The sequence below is a fragment of the Pipistrellus kuhlii genome, unplaced genomic scaffold, assembly GCF_014108245.1.
Source record: "Pipistrellus kuhlii isolate mPipKuh1 unplaced genomic scaffold, mPipKuh1.p scaffold_m20_p_13, whole genome shotgun sequence".
NCBI classification, from domain to species: Eukaryota; Metazoa; Chordata; class Mammalia; order Chiroptera; family Vespertilionidae; genus Pipistrellus; species Pipistrellus kuhlii.
Genome location: NW_023425438.1, coordinates 31,033,047 through 31,049,150, shown reverse-complemented (window position 1 = coordinate 31,049,150; position 16,104 = coordinate 31,033,047). Strand labels below are relative to the sequence as shown.

The 16,104-nt window shown below is 40.1% G+C and overlaps 1 protein-coding gene across 5 annotated transcripts in view; it reads left to right on the top strand.

Moving 5' to 3' along the window:
* Positions 1-76: 76 nt before the first annotated feature.
* The window catches only part of LOC118717424 (WD repeat containing planar cell polarity effector), a 217,435-nt gene continuing 201,407 nt past the window's right edge, over positions 77-16,104 (top strand). For all 5 annotated transcript variants that reach the window (XM_045580802.1, XM_045580801.1, XM_036435487.2 and 2 more), the window contains exon 1: positions 77-670. The gene's annotated coding sequence lies outside the window, so the exon portion shown is untranslated. The remainder of the gene's footprint in view (positions 671-16,104) is intronic.

Below are 16,104 nucleotides of genomic sequence, written 5' to 3'. Positions count from 1 at the left end.
GGCTGCCCCGATGCCGGCGCCATCTCCAACGACATGTCCTCAGGTGTCGAACTACACTTCCCAGAGGCCCCAGGGACTTCTCACGCTCTCCCCTCCGCGCTTCCAGCAGGTTGAAAAGTAGTCCCCCGGGGCCGGCCGCGGTGATTGGCGATCGGCGATCGGCGGATGGTTTGGGCGGCAGACGGTGGGCGGGGCGGCGTGTGTAAATGGATGGAGTGGCGTCTGACCGCCAGGGCTACCCTCTCCACACGTGCGCCACCGAGATGTTATCCAACCCCAAGGGGAAATGTGGGAGGTAAAAAGACCTTCCGCGGTGTACAGCACCCCCACCTCGACCCGGAAACAAAATCTTTTTTTTTTTTTTTTTTAAACTGTTCGCCCGCTGGAGGAGTGAGAGGCATTGACGTGTCGGGAAGCCTGGACGGCTTCTAGCGTTGCTAAGCGACGAGGCGGGGGAGTCAGCGCGTTCTCGGGCCGCTGGGGGGACCTGAGGAATCCGTGGCTGCAGCTGCTCCGAGGAGACTCTGCCCCGAGCCAGCGCGCCGCGCCCTCCCGCGCCCCCCTCCCGGGGACCCCGCACCCCAGCGAGTGTCCGGCGGCGAAGTGAGGGGTCTGCGGGGCGCCCCGCCGGAGGCTCCGGAGCCGCGCGTCTCCCCCACTCCGGAGGCAGGTGAGCCCGGGCCGGAGGACGGGGGGTTTTCCTTTAAACTTCAGGGTCGGGTTTTGCAGTTGCGCGCCCCGAGTGGGGATGCCCCGGGCGGGTGCCGCGAGCTCGCTGGTCCTGCTCCGCTCCGCGCTCTGCAGGGTCCCCTCCGCGCGGTGAGATGCGACTCTTCTCAAGTTCAATGGCAAATCCTGGTCCTGGAGCTCACGGTCCACGGATCTCACTCTTTCCCTGTCTTTTGTGAATGTTGACAGTTGTCTCCATTCTTTTCTTTTCTTTTCTTTTTTGAAGCTGTGTGTTCTTCAAATCATCTTTACCTTAGCAGTGTTTCCCAAACTTCTCTCATGATGAGAATCACCTGGTGGAGTTGCCAAACTACAGATTCTTGAATCCCAACTAAGAAGTGCTAAACTAGAATTTTTGGGAACATATAGGTAAAATTGTGTACTTAACTAGTGCTCTAAGCTTAATTACTAAGCTTAGAGCACTAGTTAAGTATACAAAGCGTGGCAGTGGAATGGGAGACACTGATTGTTCGAGGCGGTCTCAGCTGGTCAAACAACTTAAGAGGTTTTCATTTATAATTAACACTGCCCAAGAGAATTGTCGTGCCCTCTGAAACCCTGTTTTCTGTGGACTTAAAAAAGGAAGCTGTATTGTTCTGGAATAGCATCTATGTAATGAATATGAATGAAATAGCTACACTAGATAACGGTAGTATAACTTGTGGTTTTCCTTTATCATTGGTTAGTGAACTCCAAGTGGTATCTTTCAGTTTTTTTTTTTGTTTGTTTTGTTTTTTGTTTTTGTTCTTCAATTTTGGAGGGGTTTGCTATTGTGGGGAAGAAAAATAATATCTTAACTTTTCAACTTGATCTATCAATAGCATTTATGGCCGAATGACTTCTCCTTGAATTGCTTTCAGCCACGTTTTTCTGGTTTTCCTCTTGCGTTACCGCTTGCTCCCTCCCCGTGTTCCTTGCAAGTTCTTTTTACTGCTGACCTCCTAACACCGAGGTGCCTGTATTCTTTTGTGAACACGTAAGTGATCTGTGTTGCATGAATTGCATGGTTGTGGTTTCAAACACCACTTCTATGTCAGAAAACTCCCAACAAGCAAACAGTATATTCTTTAAGTTTCTGGTTTTTCTTAAAAAAAAAAAAAAAAAAAAAAAAAGGCTCTAGAACTGTGTTGTCCAAGGCTGTGGAAGTGGTTTTTAAAATGTAAATGAACTAAAACGGAATAAAATTAAAAATCCAACTCATGAGTCACACAAGCTACATTTCAAGTGCTCAGTAACCCACGTGACGGAAAGGGGAGTATTTCCATCATCACAGAAAGTTCTGTTGCGCAGCTGCTAGAAGTTAGTGGCCACGAGGCATCGAGCAGAGCAGGAGCAGCTGCAGCAAACATACTGGTGTTGGAGCATTTCTTTTGGCGCCGTGTGTTCCCTGTGCAGTGCATAGCTGTTTCTGGTACCGACTGCCTACACAGGAAGGGTCCTGTCAAAGGCAGGAAAGAAACCCAATTCTTGTCTTTACCATTAACTCTTCATCGTGGAAGAACACACGTGAGCAGTCTCGGCGTGTCAGCTTGAAAGAATGTTTACAAACTTTACATCATCTTGGATTTTGAGCAAGCCCAAGTCTTCAGGAGGGGTTGGGAAAGAAGAGCCGTCCCCTGGGTGACACTGAGCATCACTTGTCTACTGTTTAGGAATACCCTTGTCCCTGGAAAAGCATGTGCTATATGTAGAGGTTTGAAATAGCCGACAGGTTTAGACTCTGTCGATAACGGGGGTTAGGAGAGAGAGAAATTCAGTTGGGGTGTCTGTATATTTGAATGCGTGTAACATCCACGGTACAGTGAATACCCTTTACTGTAGTCTTGAGTTCAGTTAAGAGACAGAACTATACGGGTTGTTTGAAAATTGAATATGATGAATTGAGTGGTTAAGTAGAGCAAGAGAAGGAGTGGTTAACTATTCAGTGGAGTAAAAAGAGCTCTCAGCCTAAGGGTCCAAGCAGTAGCAGGTGCAAAGAGTAGTTTCTCCTTTTAGGATGTGGAAGCAAGATTCCATGGGAGAGCCGAAACCGGTTTGGCTCAGTGGATAGAGCGTCGGCCTGCGGACTGAAAGGTCCCGGGTTCGATTCTGGTCAAGGGCATGTACGTTGGTTGCGGGCACATCCCCAGTAGGGGTGTGCAAGAGGCAGCTGATTGATGATTCTCTCTCATCGATGTTTCTAACTCTCTATCCCTCTCTCTTCCTCTCTGTGAAAAATCAATAAAAATATATTTAAAAAAAATAAAAGATCCCATGGGAGAGTGCTCTTCTTCCTAAAATTTGGGAAGGGCATGTCTACCACGGCTATCTGGTCTGTGGAAATGACCACTGTCAGGGAAGACCGGGACCTGAGGCCACAGATGAAACCTATCTCCTCCCAAAGCCCTTGGGCTTTCATGTTGAATAATAATAATAATAATAATAGTGATGGAGGACCAGAATCTGGAAGGGAAGTGTCTGCTGCTGCCACCTTACAGGGTTACTCCATTGCCTTCTCTTAAGGTGGTGAAGGAGAAATGGTTAGAGTCTCATTCCAGAGTTACAAAGCAGGGCAAGGAAAGGTAGATTTAGAGCTGAGAGATAACCAGCTGGTAATTGGCACACCCATATGCCCAACACCTAATTTCTACAGTTGTTAAGCATTTTACCATATTTACTTTATGATATATCTATATATCCATCCATTCCTCAGCCTATTGGTCACTCTTTGTTTTAAATTTTGAATTTAAAAATTATCTGCAAAACTAATTTTTGATTAGCAACAAAAAAATCACAGTAGTTGCGATGAGGATTGACTGGGAATGGGTCTAAGGGAAATTTTTTGATGACAATAATGTTCTATGCCTTGATAGGAGTTTGGTTACAGAGGCATACACATTTGTACAAATCTGCAAATGATACACTTAATATTTGTGCATTTCATATTTGTAAATTTTAGCTAAGAACCATTAATTTAAGCGCTAGTTAATAGTAGATATGCTAAAGTATTTAGGGGTGAAACATACTTATGCCTGCAACTTTCTTTGAAATTCATTAAAAATGTAAGATGGATTGATGGATGAATGGACAGGTGAATAGTTATGTACATAAAAAATAAAATATAGATAAAGCAAATATAGTACTATGAGGAAATACCGTATTTTTCGGACCATAAGACGCACTTTTTCCCCCCCAGAAGTGGGGGGGAAAAGTCCCTGCGTCTTATGGTCCAAATATAGCCTACACATATACTTTAAAAAAAAAGTTTTTTTACTTGCCCAGCTCTGTGTGGTCTCTGTGAGCTTGCCTGGCTCTAAAATGGTTCTAAATGCTGCTGTTTACTTTACAGGGTTGATTACATGTGTTTATGACTGTGATGTTGGGTTTTAATGCACAAAAAATATTTTAGGACACTATTTGTTTCAGAATCTTTTTTTCTTCATTTCCCTTCTCTAAAAACTGGTGCGTTTTATGGTCCGGAGCGTCTTATGATCCGAAAAATACGGTACTATATAGTAAAATGTTAGTTGTACAATCTAGGTGCTGTTCCCTGTATTCAGAGCTTTCATTGTTTCTGCATCAGTGATAAGACTGATAATTTTATTGAGTTCAGACTGTCTTATAGATTTGTATATGTTTCATAGAACACAACATGATACCTTCACAACACAGGGTGTAAGCAAAATGCCTTTAAAATTGTCACTGTGGAAGTTGGAAAAATAATATCAGCTTAATGAACCTAATCAATTTCAAACTTTCCTAGCTTAGCAGAAACTTTACAAATATAAATTAAACTAAATATTGGAAAATGATTGGAAAAAGTTGCAAAATACTGAGCACTTTAATAAATTTTTATATATTATCAACTATTTCGGTAAATAGCTTATTATTAAATTGTTTACCAAATCATTTAAATTATCAGGCTTAACCTTTAGGCAGGATTAAGTACAGTTTAGAATATAAAATATATACTTAGCGAAATTATCTTTTGTTCCAATATGATGTATTATCTAGTATGCTTAGTTTGCCTGGAGAATATTCAATAATTGGTGCCATCTAAGTGGACTTACTGAGAACTGTAGGTAGAGGCCCCCCAGATGGGGCATATATTTCATAATCTTGCTACAGGCCTTAGACTTTATGGTGCAAAGTGCTTATTATACATTTAAGAAGTTGCAAATTGTCCCCCACGCATGGGATTGAGTGGGTAAGGATTGCCCTTCAGAGATTGCTTCTGAATCTTAATTTCCTGCTCCTCTTATAGTAAACATTTCAGTGCAATGGTTCCCAAATCTGTTTTTGTAATTCCCTCCCATATTTGCCTGCTTAGTTTAAAAGAATTGTGACACATAGGGAATTTCATTATTTATATGTCCAATTTAAAATATAGACCCTGGAAATGAATCAGGTTTTCATGACTTACAGCTGGAGTTTGTCATGTGCCATTTTCCTTGGTCTGTCTAGTTCAGTGGTCTGCAAACTCATTAGTCAACAGAGCCAAATATCAGCAGTACAACGATTGAAATTTCTTTTGAGCCAAAAACCAACTTCTGCGCATGGGCCCCAAAGTTTCATTCACACTGTACGTGCACGCCCACACATGGTATTTTGTGGAAGAGCCACACTCAAGGGGCCAAAGAGCTGCATGTGGCTGGTGAGCCGCAATTTGCCGACTACTGGTCTAGTTCATATAAAAAGGACTCACAATTAAGGGAGGTAATTTAATTATATTGTATTACATTTTACAAAAAGCGTGTGTGTGTGTGTGTGTGTGTGTGTGTGTGTGAATTTACAGTATATAGTGAATACATATTGAATATATATTATATGTAATTTACTCTTGAAGTAGAATGAATATTATGCTCATTTTACAGTTTAGGAAACTTATTTTCAAAGGTACAAGCTTTTCTAGCCATGCTTAGAAAACTAAGACCTTCTTTAAAACTACATGTCCCCTCACATATTTTTAAATTTAACATTTAAAATGTATCATGTTTATATAGTAGTTGTAAAGGTTGTAATTTCCAACCTACTATGAATTATTGAATTTTTAAACAAACCTGTCCTTCGAAAAATACCCAATGGAATCTAAATATTTTACTATGACCCTCCATTGAAAAAAATAGGTAAATATCTTTTCTTTGACATTTAGAAGTTGAGGTTTCTATTCATCCTTAATCTCAAACTTCCAATACATTTCCCTGTATAATTTAATTTTACTTCAATAGATTTTCATACTAAAAAAATTCCTATGATCATACTATCATCATTTTTAATCACAAAAACATGAATATAAATTGAAATTAAATTGTTTTTTTAATCTGTCACAGCTATAAGTGTAATGAACTTTGTATCATTACAATTTTTAGTAGTATACAGTCTATCAAAACAAATACATTACAAATTTAGATATCTTCTCTCTTCTGACAGGTTCATATGCCTACCAGTGTGTTCTTTAGTTCCTACTTTCTTTCTTTCTTTTTTTTTTTTTTTTTTAAAACAGTGAAGCCGAAACTGGTTTAGCTCAGTGGATAGAGCGTCGGCCTGCGGACTGAAGGGTCCTGGGGTTCGATTCCAGTCAAGGGCATGTACCTTGGTTGCGGGCACATCCTCAGTAGGGGGTGTGCAAGAGGCAGCTGATTGATGATTCTCTCTCATTGATGTTTCTGACTCTATCCCTCTCTCTTCCTCTCTGTAAAAAAAAAAAATCAATAAAATATATTTAAATAAATAAACAGTGAAATCCTGTTTTATTTATTTATTATTTATTTATTTTTAATATATTTTATTGATTTTTTTACAGAGAGGAAGGGAGAGAGAGAGAGAGAGAGCTAGAAATGTCGACGAGAGAGAAACACCAACCAGCTGCCTCCTGCACACCCCCCACCGGGGATGTGCCCGCAACCAATGTACATGGCCCTGACCGGAATCGAACCTGGGATCTTTCAGTCCGCAGACCAGCGCTCTACCACTGAACCAAACCGGTCTCGGCCATACTTTCTTTTTTGATAAACAGAAGCTCCTCCTCTTTCTTACAAGCTCACCTATTTTAAATTTACTGAAGAATTGTTAGACTGGTCACTTCTGACAGCAACTATATGGGTTTTCTATACCAAACAATGATCCTGTTTTCCTCAGACATCCAGTTGGTGTCTGACCGAATGGGAGTTAGCAAGACCCCCAGGTTAAGGGCTCCGTCCCACGAGACTGCCCTCACTTCAGAGCCACCACAAGTCCAGGTCTCCCCTCCCGTACTTCCTGACCAACTTGGCTATAAGTTGGAAGTTTCTGTGACCCCGCCTCAGGCTCAGTAATTTGCTAGAATGGCTCACAGCGGAGAAAACAGTTTATTTGCTATTGCTGTTTTATTATAAAACGTATACTACCTCAGGAACAGCCACGTGGAAGAGATGTTTAGGGCAAGGTATGGGGGAAGTGGTACAGAAACTCCCATGCTTTCTCTGGGTGTGTTACCCTCCCAACACCTCGATGTGTTCAGAAATCCATCAGTTCTCCAAACCCTGTAGTTTAGAAATTACCTCATTATGTCGGCATGCTTGATTAAATAATTGGCCATCATTGATGAACTCAATCTCCAGCTGCTCTCTCCTCTTCATAGACCCTGAGGTGCAGCCGAAAGTTCCAGATCTCTAATTGTGCTGTGGTCTTTCTCTTCCTGGCATCTAAGAGCACCACAGCCCAGAGTCAACTCGTACTGAAGGCACTCTTATCACTCGGGAAACGCCACGCGTTTTAAAAGTTCTTGTGCCAGAAACCAGGATGCAGATACACGTGGCCAACTATATACTCTAGGGCACATGTGTCAAACACAAGGCCCGCGGGCCAAATCCGTCCCGCCAGGCCTTGCAATGTGGCCCGCACCGCGCTGTCATCACTGCACTCCGCTGCGTTTCCATCACAATGACAGTTTATGACTGTTCAGTAAACCATTCGGCCTGCGATTTAGGCTGGATTTTAGATTTTGGCCCCTTCTCTGATTGAGTTCGACACCCCTACTCTAGGGCCATGGTCGGCAAACTCATTAGTCAACAGAGCCAAGTATCAACAGTACAACGACTGACATTTCTTTTGAGAGCCACATTTTTAAAACTTCTTCTAATGCCACTTCTTCAAAATAGACTTGCCCAGGCCGTAGGCTTTGACTCAAGGGGTCAAAGAGCCACATGTGGCTCACGAGCTGCAGTTTGCTGACCCCGGCTCTAGGGTAACTACTTAGGGAAGTTGCCCTCTCACCAACCATACTGACAAGGGACGCTGGCCATAGGATCTTCCGATGAAAAGGAATAATATGTGTTCTTAAAATCAGGATTCCTTTCCAACTTCCTGCCAGAGCAGAGCTCTACTTTGTCTGAGACAGTGTAATCTAAGTGATTTACTTAGAGTTATTTTCAGAATATTAGTATTGTGATATTTGATTTATCCTATCTAATAAAAGAGTAATATGAAAATTGACTGTCACTCCAGGACACAAGATGGCTGCCCCCATGTGGATTCAAGATGGCCACCACAAGATGGACAGCAGGGAGGGAAATTGGGAGGAATTAGGCATGCAAGTGAGGACAGTTGGGGGCGATCAAGCCTGCAGGGGAAGGCAGTTAGGGATGACCAGGCCAGCAGAGGAGGGAAGTTGGGGGCGACTGGACCCGCAGAGAAGGGCAGTTGGGGGGACCCAGGCCTGCAGGGGAGAGCAGTTTTGGGGGACCAGGCCTGCAGGGGAGGACAGTTGGGAGGGACCAGGCCTGCAGGAGAGGAAAGTTGGGGGGACCCAGACCTGCAGGAGAGAACAGTTAAGGGTGATGAAGTTGGCAGGGGAGGGCAGTTAGGGGGGGGACCAGGCCTGCAGGGAGGGCAGTTAGGGGCAATTGAGCTGGCAAGGGAGCAGTTAGGCTTCAATCAGGCTGGCAGGGGAGCAGTTAGGCATCAATCAGGCTGGTAGGGGAGTGGTTAGGGGGTGATCAGGCTGGCAGACAGAAGGGGTTAGGGGCAATCAGGCAGGCGAGCAGTTGGGAGCCAGCAGTCCTGGATTGTGAGAAGGATATCGATTGCAGTTGGACACCCCTCGAAGGGCCCCAGATTGGAGAAGGTGCAGGCTGGGCTGAGGGACATTCCATTCCTGCACACACCCCCCCCCCCCACGAATTTTGTGCACCAGGCCTCTAGTTTTAAATAATGATATTGCTGAAAATTGGTATAAAACTAGGACAAGGATTTCAATAATTTATTACCTTATATTATTCACTAAAAATAGTGTGAAACCCTGACTGTTAAGTCTATTGTATGAATTTGGCCTAATTAAGTGGTATAAATATAACTCAGAATATTTTCTTATAGTTTTCTGTTATCACAGCATCATCATTTAGTATTATTCTTGAAAGAGCTATTTAGCACTGGGTGAATATATGTGTAGACTAGCAGTTTGCATTTTCCCAAAGCCAGAACTAGACTTCCCACAATGTACAATTTACCTTTGAAAATTTCCTGCATTGAGTATCAATTGTTCATGTATTCTTGCTATTTAATATGACTGAAATATTAATAACTAATTGCTTAAAGTACAGTATTTAATTCCATGTATAATTAAAAAATTTAAATACATTAACATTTCACAACATAGTCTGTGATTGGGATTAGGACTGTTTGTATTTGCTGTTCAAATACTCAGTATAATATTTGATATTTGGATAAAATTCCACTTTCCACATCAAGTATATTTGTTTAAAATGTTAGAGGGAATATACTAGAGAGCTTGGGAAATTTGTATTTAACATAAATTTATTTTATTATTTTCAGATATTAAAAATACAGAGCAGTTTTTTGTACTCTCACAGGTTTCAGTGTCCATTAGTTTGTGCAGGTCTGCATCCTTTAATGATATGTTTCTTTTTCTATCATACATAAAACATTTGATCTCTAGGTCATGCTGGAAATGAGATAAAGGGAGGGAAAAGTGAGATGAGACATCCTCTCAGTTCTTTTCTAGAGAACATAAATCTATCCCATTTCCTTGAAGCAGACACCCAAATGATTAACTTTATTTCACAAGAAGAAACACATCTTTATTTTGAAGTACAATACTTTCCTTGTACATCGTGTGAATCGTTAACTATGTTGGCATTTTAAAAGCTGTCTGACAGAACCAACTATTTACAACAAGCCCAGGCCAGCCAGAGCTGCTTTAGAGGGGCAGAGAGACTCACTGAACTAAAAACTACTACAAGGCAAGATTATTCAAGAGACATGAAGTCTGGCTTCTGACTTCAGGAAATGTCACTTTGGAAATTGTTCTCTTGGTAGGATTAAGTATGAAAGTTTGAAATATGCACCTAAAATGAATTAAGTTACCATACTGAATAGAACTGATTACAAAGGAATTTTTAAAAAGCATTTGGTTACTATTATTTGAAACTACTTTGAAATGCTTTAGAGTGAAAGCTTTAAAAGATCATGGTCTTTTCTGATTATGAAAACATATTATTATTATTATTTTTTAAAATCTTTATTGTTGAAAGTATTACAAATGTCCCTTCTCCCCACACACATAGACCCCTTCTAGCCTGTCCCCGTGATTTTATTATAAGTTGGTTATGAGAAAGCTATTAACTTGTACATATTCAATCTATGTCTAATAAAAAAAGATTAAATTGCTTAACTGCATGCCTATGAAAATAAAATAAACTCTTAATGCCAAATTAATTGTGCTCCTCATTGTAATACACAACTAGGTGAGAGTTAAAATACCAGAGTCAGGATTCATAGTTATTTTCTGGATTCTTAGTCTAAGTGGTGGAAATAATTATCCATTTAATATTAGGATAGTTCTCAGTTTTATACTATCTATAGTATATATACAGGGTATGTGCATATACATATATGCACATTATACTGTGTGCTATATATATATGTATAGTAATGTAAGTTTATATGTACTAAATATTGTATAAGACATATAGCCTACAGTATATGTATACAGTATACTTTGTAGTATATATGTGTGTATATATACACATATATAGTGTGCATGTGTAGAGAGACAAATAGACATAGTGTCTGGTAGAGAACACTGCATTTCTAGGTTATTTTTTATCATGTAATATAGAGAACTAATTACTGTATCAATAATATTAAGTCTCTTTAGAGCAGTTCTAAGTATCTCTCCTTTGTCATATTTTTAAATATTGTATTATAGAATTATTGGTGGCAGTGGTATATGTTCATCTGTCCATTTTAAAGAGAATATGATTATGACTTTTATACAAATATAAAATGAACATGAGTAAAATATTTTACTTAAATTATTAATTATGATACTGCTGCCAGTTTGAAGTATCACATATTTATAGTCTAATAAGAAATGCTGAAATGAATTTACAGGTCAATGTAGAATAGGCAAAATTGGATACTGTTTCATAGAAACTGTTTCATAGTCCACAGAATTATTTCAGTTTAATGATGTAAATTTGTTAGGGTGGGTACCCCAAAATGCACAAATCTATAAATCAGTAATATGATGTTCTAGGTATACATGCAAAAGTTGGATGGTTAAAGCCTGTTTCCTGCTTCAGAAAGTAGAAAAATAGGAAACTTTATCAATTTAATCTTATTTTATTTGCAGTGGAAGAGCCTGTTATTTGAAGGAATCCAACAATGAATATTTTTCAAAAGCAAGAATCTTCTTCTAATGCAATTAATTCCTCCTTGCTTTATTTGTTTTGTAAGAGCTTTATATATCAGATTTTAAATTAGGTATAACTTTAACCTGCAAAATAATTAGAAGCACTGAACTATATGAGAAGTAATTTTATTTTTTTTGAAATCTTTGTATTGTATGATTTTGTTCTGATGTTTGCTCCCTTGCCGATTATTTATACTCTCCATTTTATAGTAACAATATGGAAGAGCTAACAGTTGCATATCCTTCTTATTTGGGGGGATATTAAATATGGTGAGGTAGGCTCCACCTGTCTACTTCTGGTAGGTAGATGTGAACGAATCAGACAATCTTGCCCTGGACACTAACTCTTAAGAGAATGATGATGTTAAATTGCTTAGATGATGCAGCTGTGGAGAGTGTGGCTGTATGAGGGTGAATGGGGATGAGTATTCATTAGTTTCCAAGGCTATGGGATCAGAGTATATGACTTAGGATTTTCGTCATACATTGCCTACTTTTTTTTTTTTTTTTTATATATTTTATTGATTCTTTACAGAGAGGAAGGGAGAGAGACAGAGAGCCGGAAACGTCCATGAGAGAGAAACATCGACCAGCCGCCTCCTGCACATCCCCTATTGGGGATGTGCCCGCAGCCAACGCACATGCCCCTGACCGGAATCGAACCCGGGACCCTTCAGTCCGCAGACCGACGCTCCACCACTGAGCCAAACCGGTTTCGGCGGCCTACTTTGTTTTTTTATGGAACCTGTTTCTCTAAGTTTCCATTGATTCTGTGATCTACCTGATTTTCATGCAGTGAGTTTCTTTTCTGTTAAAGTTAACGGGAGTTGGTTTCTCCTTATTAAACAAGTGAAAAGGAAAACCCCCCACAAAACTCTAGTAGAAGAAGCAGCCAATTACACGGTTATTTTTCTAGGTATATGATCATTATCACATTTACATAAGACAGAGTGAGGTATATCTTTTGTATGTAGGGGAAAATAGAAATAATGCTGATACAGTGTAGCTTGCTAAATTATAACCTGATAGACTACATGAATCAATTTTTGGAATAATAGTGACAGCTATGAATTTATAATTTGAATTATTGTAATCCATCTTTTACCTATGGTTACATGTCCAAGAATATCTTTTGAATATTTAAAACATTTCTGGCATCTTAAAATGTTAGCTGCTTCTAGTAATAGAGTAGCTCGTATTGAACTAATCCTCCTGCAGAAAACCATTATAAATTCTGGACAAAACACAAAAAATCCACAACTCTCTAGAGGCACTGGAGAGTGACCATAAACAGGAAGAAATTGAAGGGAAGTCAATTCTTGGAAAGAGAGAATAACATTGCACAAACAAAACTGAGACTTTGTTGCCAGCAGACCTGTACTACAAAAAATGCTAAAAGTAGTTCTTCACACTAAAGGGAAAGGATACCAGATTGAAAGCTGATCATCTGGAAGAATGAAGAGCACCAGAAATGGAAAATATGTTGCTATTATTAATTCCATTTTACCCTGAGGAAAGTGAGGCATGGTGGTGTTAAATAATTTATCCAAGATTTTATAACTAGAGGCCTGGTGCTTGAAATTCATGCATGGATAGGGTTCTTAGGCCTGGCTGGCAGTTGGGGCTTGGAGTCTTCTAGCTGCCAGCCAGGGCCTTTCTTCATTCCTTGCCACCCGCTGTCAGCGCATGTCATAGCAAGCTATTGAACTGGAATCCTGGTGGAAGTCCCGAGGGGACACTTTGAATATTAGCCTTTTATATATATAGATAAGTGTCAGAGCCAAGATTTGAACCAGGATGCCTGACTTTAGAGCTTGTCCTCCTAACCCCCAAATTATGCTTCCTCAAAAAATGAAACCTAAGCTAAGCTTCATGATCAGTGTATTGCAAGTAAAATGTGCTATATGAATAACAGTAAGGTAAAAGTAAAGTATTTGTTAAAATATGAAATATGAGAAACCTTCAATTCCCATTTCTAATGTTCTTGGTATTCTATTTTCCCCATATATAATCTACACACTTTATTCTCTCCTATGTAAACTTGGTAGTGGTCATCTACCTTTATGTATTTCCCTGGTCAATCCCTGGGCAGGTAATTTCTATCCCAAATTCTTCATCTGTTGGCTTTATTTGCCCTTTAGCCCTTCCTTTACTCTTATGACTCCTTTTTGCAATATACCTGCCTGGAAAACAAGAACTTCCATAGCGTAGAGTAGGAAATTTAAGGGAAGTGTTGGTGAGATGAAGGCTAAGAGGAAGAGAGAAGAATCAGGCTGTTTGGTAGGGAAGGACATAAGCATATTTTGAATTCCTTCTATGTATCAGGTTCATAAAAACATTCCATATTTTCGCCCTCTGCTATTAATGTTTGGTGATACATTATGTAGCTTTGTTAAATAGCAAATAACTTTTTTTTCCCTAAGTTAACTTCAGTGGATGAGTGGGTAAAAGTTATGCTACATTTACACCATGGAATACTATCTATCTATCTATCTATCTATCTATCATCTATCTAAAAACTTAGTATGCAAAGTGTCCACTCAGGAGTTCGACCGGGAGACCAGGAGTTGGATCGCTCACTATGACGTGTGCTGACCACCAGGGGGTGATGCAGAATGAAGGAAGGCCCTGGTTGGCAGCTGGCAGCCCGGAAAGGGAGGCCCCAGCTGGCATCTGGCAGCTGGGGAAGGGAAGCTCTGGCCGGCAGCAGAAGGCCCTGATCAGCCCTGATCGGACCTGATGGCCAGCCAGACCTAGGAACCTTACCCGTGCTTGAATTTTGTGCACTGAGTCTCTAGTGTAGCTATAAAAAAGAAGGATCTCTTACCCTTTGCTACAGCATGTTTGGACCTGCAGAGTATTGATGCTAAGTGAAATAAGCCAGTCAGAGAAAGACAAATATCACATGATCTCATTTACATGTGGAACCAATGAACAAAATAAACTGATGAATAGGTCCAGAGCCATGGGAACAGACTGACAGATCTTAGAGGGCAGAGAGATGGGGAGAACGGAAAGAGATTAACCAAAGAACTTGTATTCATAGATGCATAGCCCCTGGACACAGACAATAATGTGGTGAAGGCCTAGGGTGGGGTGGGGCTGGGTGGAGGGGGACAAAAAGGGGAGATGGGGAGACACCTGTAATACTGTCAATGATAAAAAATATTTAAAAACATTTTATTGCAATATATAGAACAAAAGTGGTATTTTATTTATACGGATATTTTTGTACATTCACTTTTGTAATGTTTATATCAATGAGATTAATCATGTTTGCTAAAAGCAAAGTTTGGAAATGAGAATTGTAGATGATTTTGGTCTTAGCTTTTGCACCCAGTTATTCCTATAGCGATTTTAGTTGCTGAGTATTGAGATAAATGAATGAACAATTTTCTTGGGTTTATCTTGAGTGGTTATAATTACATACGTATAGACACTTGAGGTTTAAGGCAGACGAGAGAGTCTGAAAGGTCTTTTTGAATTGTTCGCTGGGGTTACCTCCTCTATTGTAGTCAGGTAGCCCATTTTGAGGGAAAGAGCCTCGTGTGTTGGGGACCCAAAAGAAGCTGGAGAACTTGGAAAAATACATGCAGGGTTTGCAGGCCAAGTAGAAAGGACAGCAGATGGGAATTTTCCATGGATTTGAAGCTGGAGAGGGGCAGGATTCATGTTAAAGGATCTGCCTGGAGGTATTGGATGTAGATCAGTTAGGGAGGCGGTGATACGCTGTGGTGGTGGCCGGTAATGGTGGCGCTGGAGATGGAGAGAAGCACTCCATCAGAAATAGACAGGACGGTGGGTGATGGTTATATTTGCACTTGTGGATGGTGAGAGAGAGGGAGGTGTTTTTGGTTTATCAGCCTTCTTTCTGAACTTTTAAATTGTGTTTGTAGTTTTTTTTTTATTCATTATGCCCTGCCAGGTTTACAGTTTTTCGCTATCGTTGTATAACTTATAATAGAAGTTAGTGCTTTTCAAATATAGATGCTTAACTAATATGGGATTCCTGGGCATATATACACCAGTTTCTTGCTTGCTTTTTAGATCATGTAGCAGTGTACAGTAGTAGTTTATTAAATTTTTGAGATTTTACAACGAGCAAGGCACTAATTAGACAGTGAGCGATTCAAAAATTAATTGAATATAGGCACAATAGTGGCTCACTGGCACCTTATTTTCCTTAGATGTTTCAGATGGTTCATGGATGTCTTACTACAATTCATACCCTGTGGGGTTGGAGTATTTCTTTAATGTCCTCAGTTTATTTAAAATATTTACTATGTATCTTCAAAGTTTATATCTTCCAGCCTGTTTTTTATTGGTTTTGACCAATGGTCATCCCTACATTCATTTCAACTCTTTTTAAAAAATATATATTTTATTTTTGTACAGAGAGGAAGGGAGAGAGATAGAGAGTTAGAAACATCGATGAGAGAGAGTCATCGATCAGCTGCCTCTTGCACACCCCTACTGGGGATATGCCCGCAACCAAGGTACATGCCCTTGACCGGAATTGAACCTGGGAACTTTCAGTCCCCAAGCTGACGCTCTATCCATTGAGCCAAACCGGTTTCGGCTCATTTCAATTCTTACTGAACCTAATTGTACTTTTGGCCATGTGTTCATAAGTGACAAGTTCATTTGGTTTCTGCTCATTAAAAAAATACAATACTAACTTTTTAGGAGGGGTCTTAAGACAA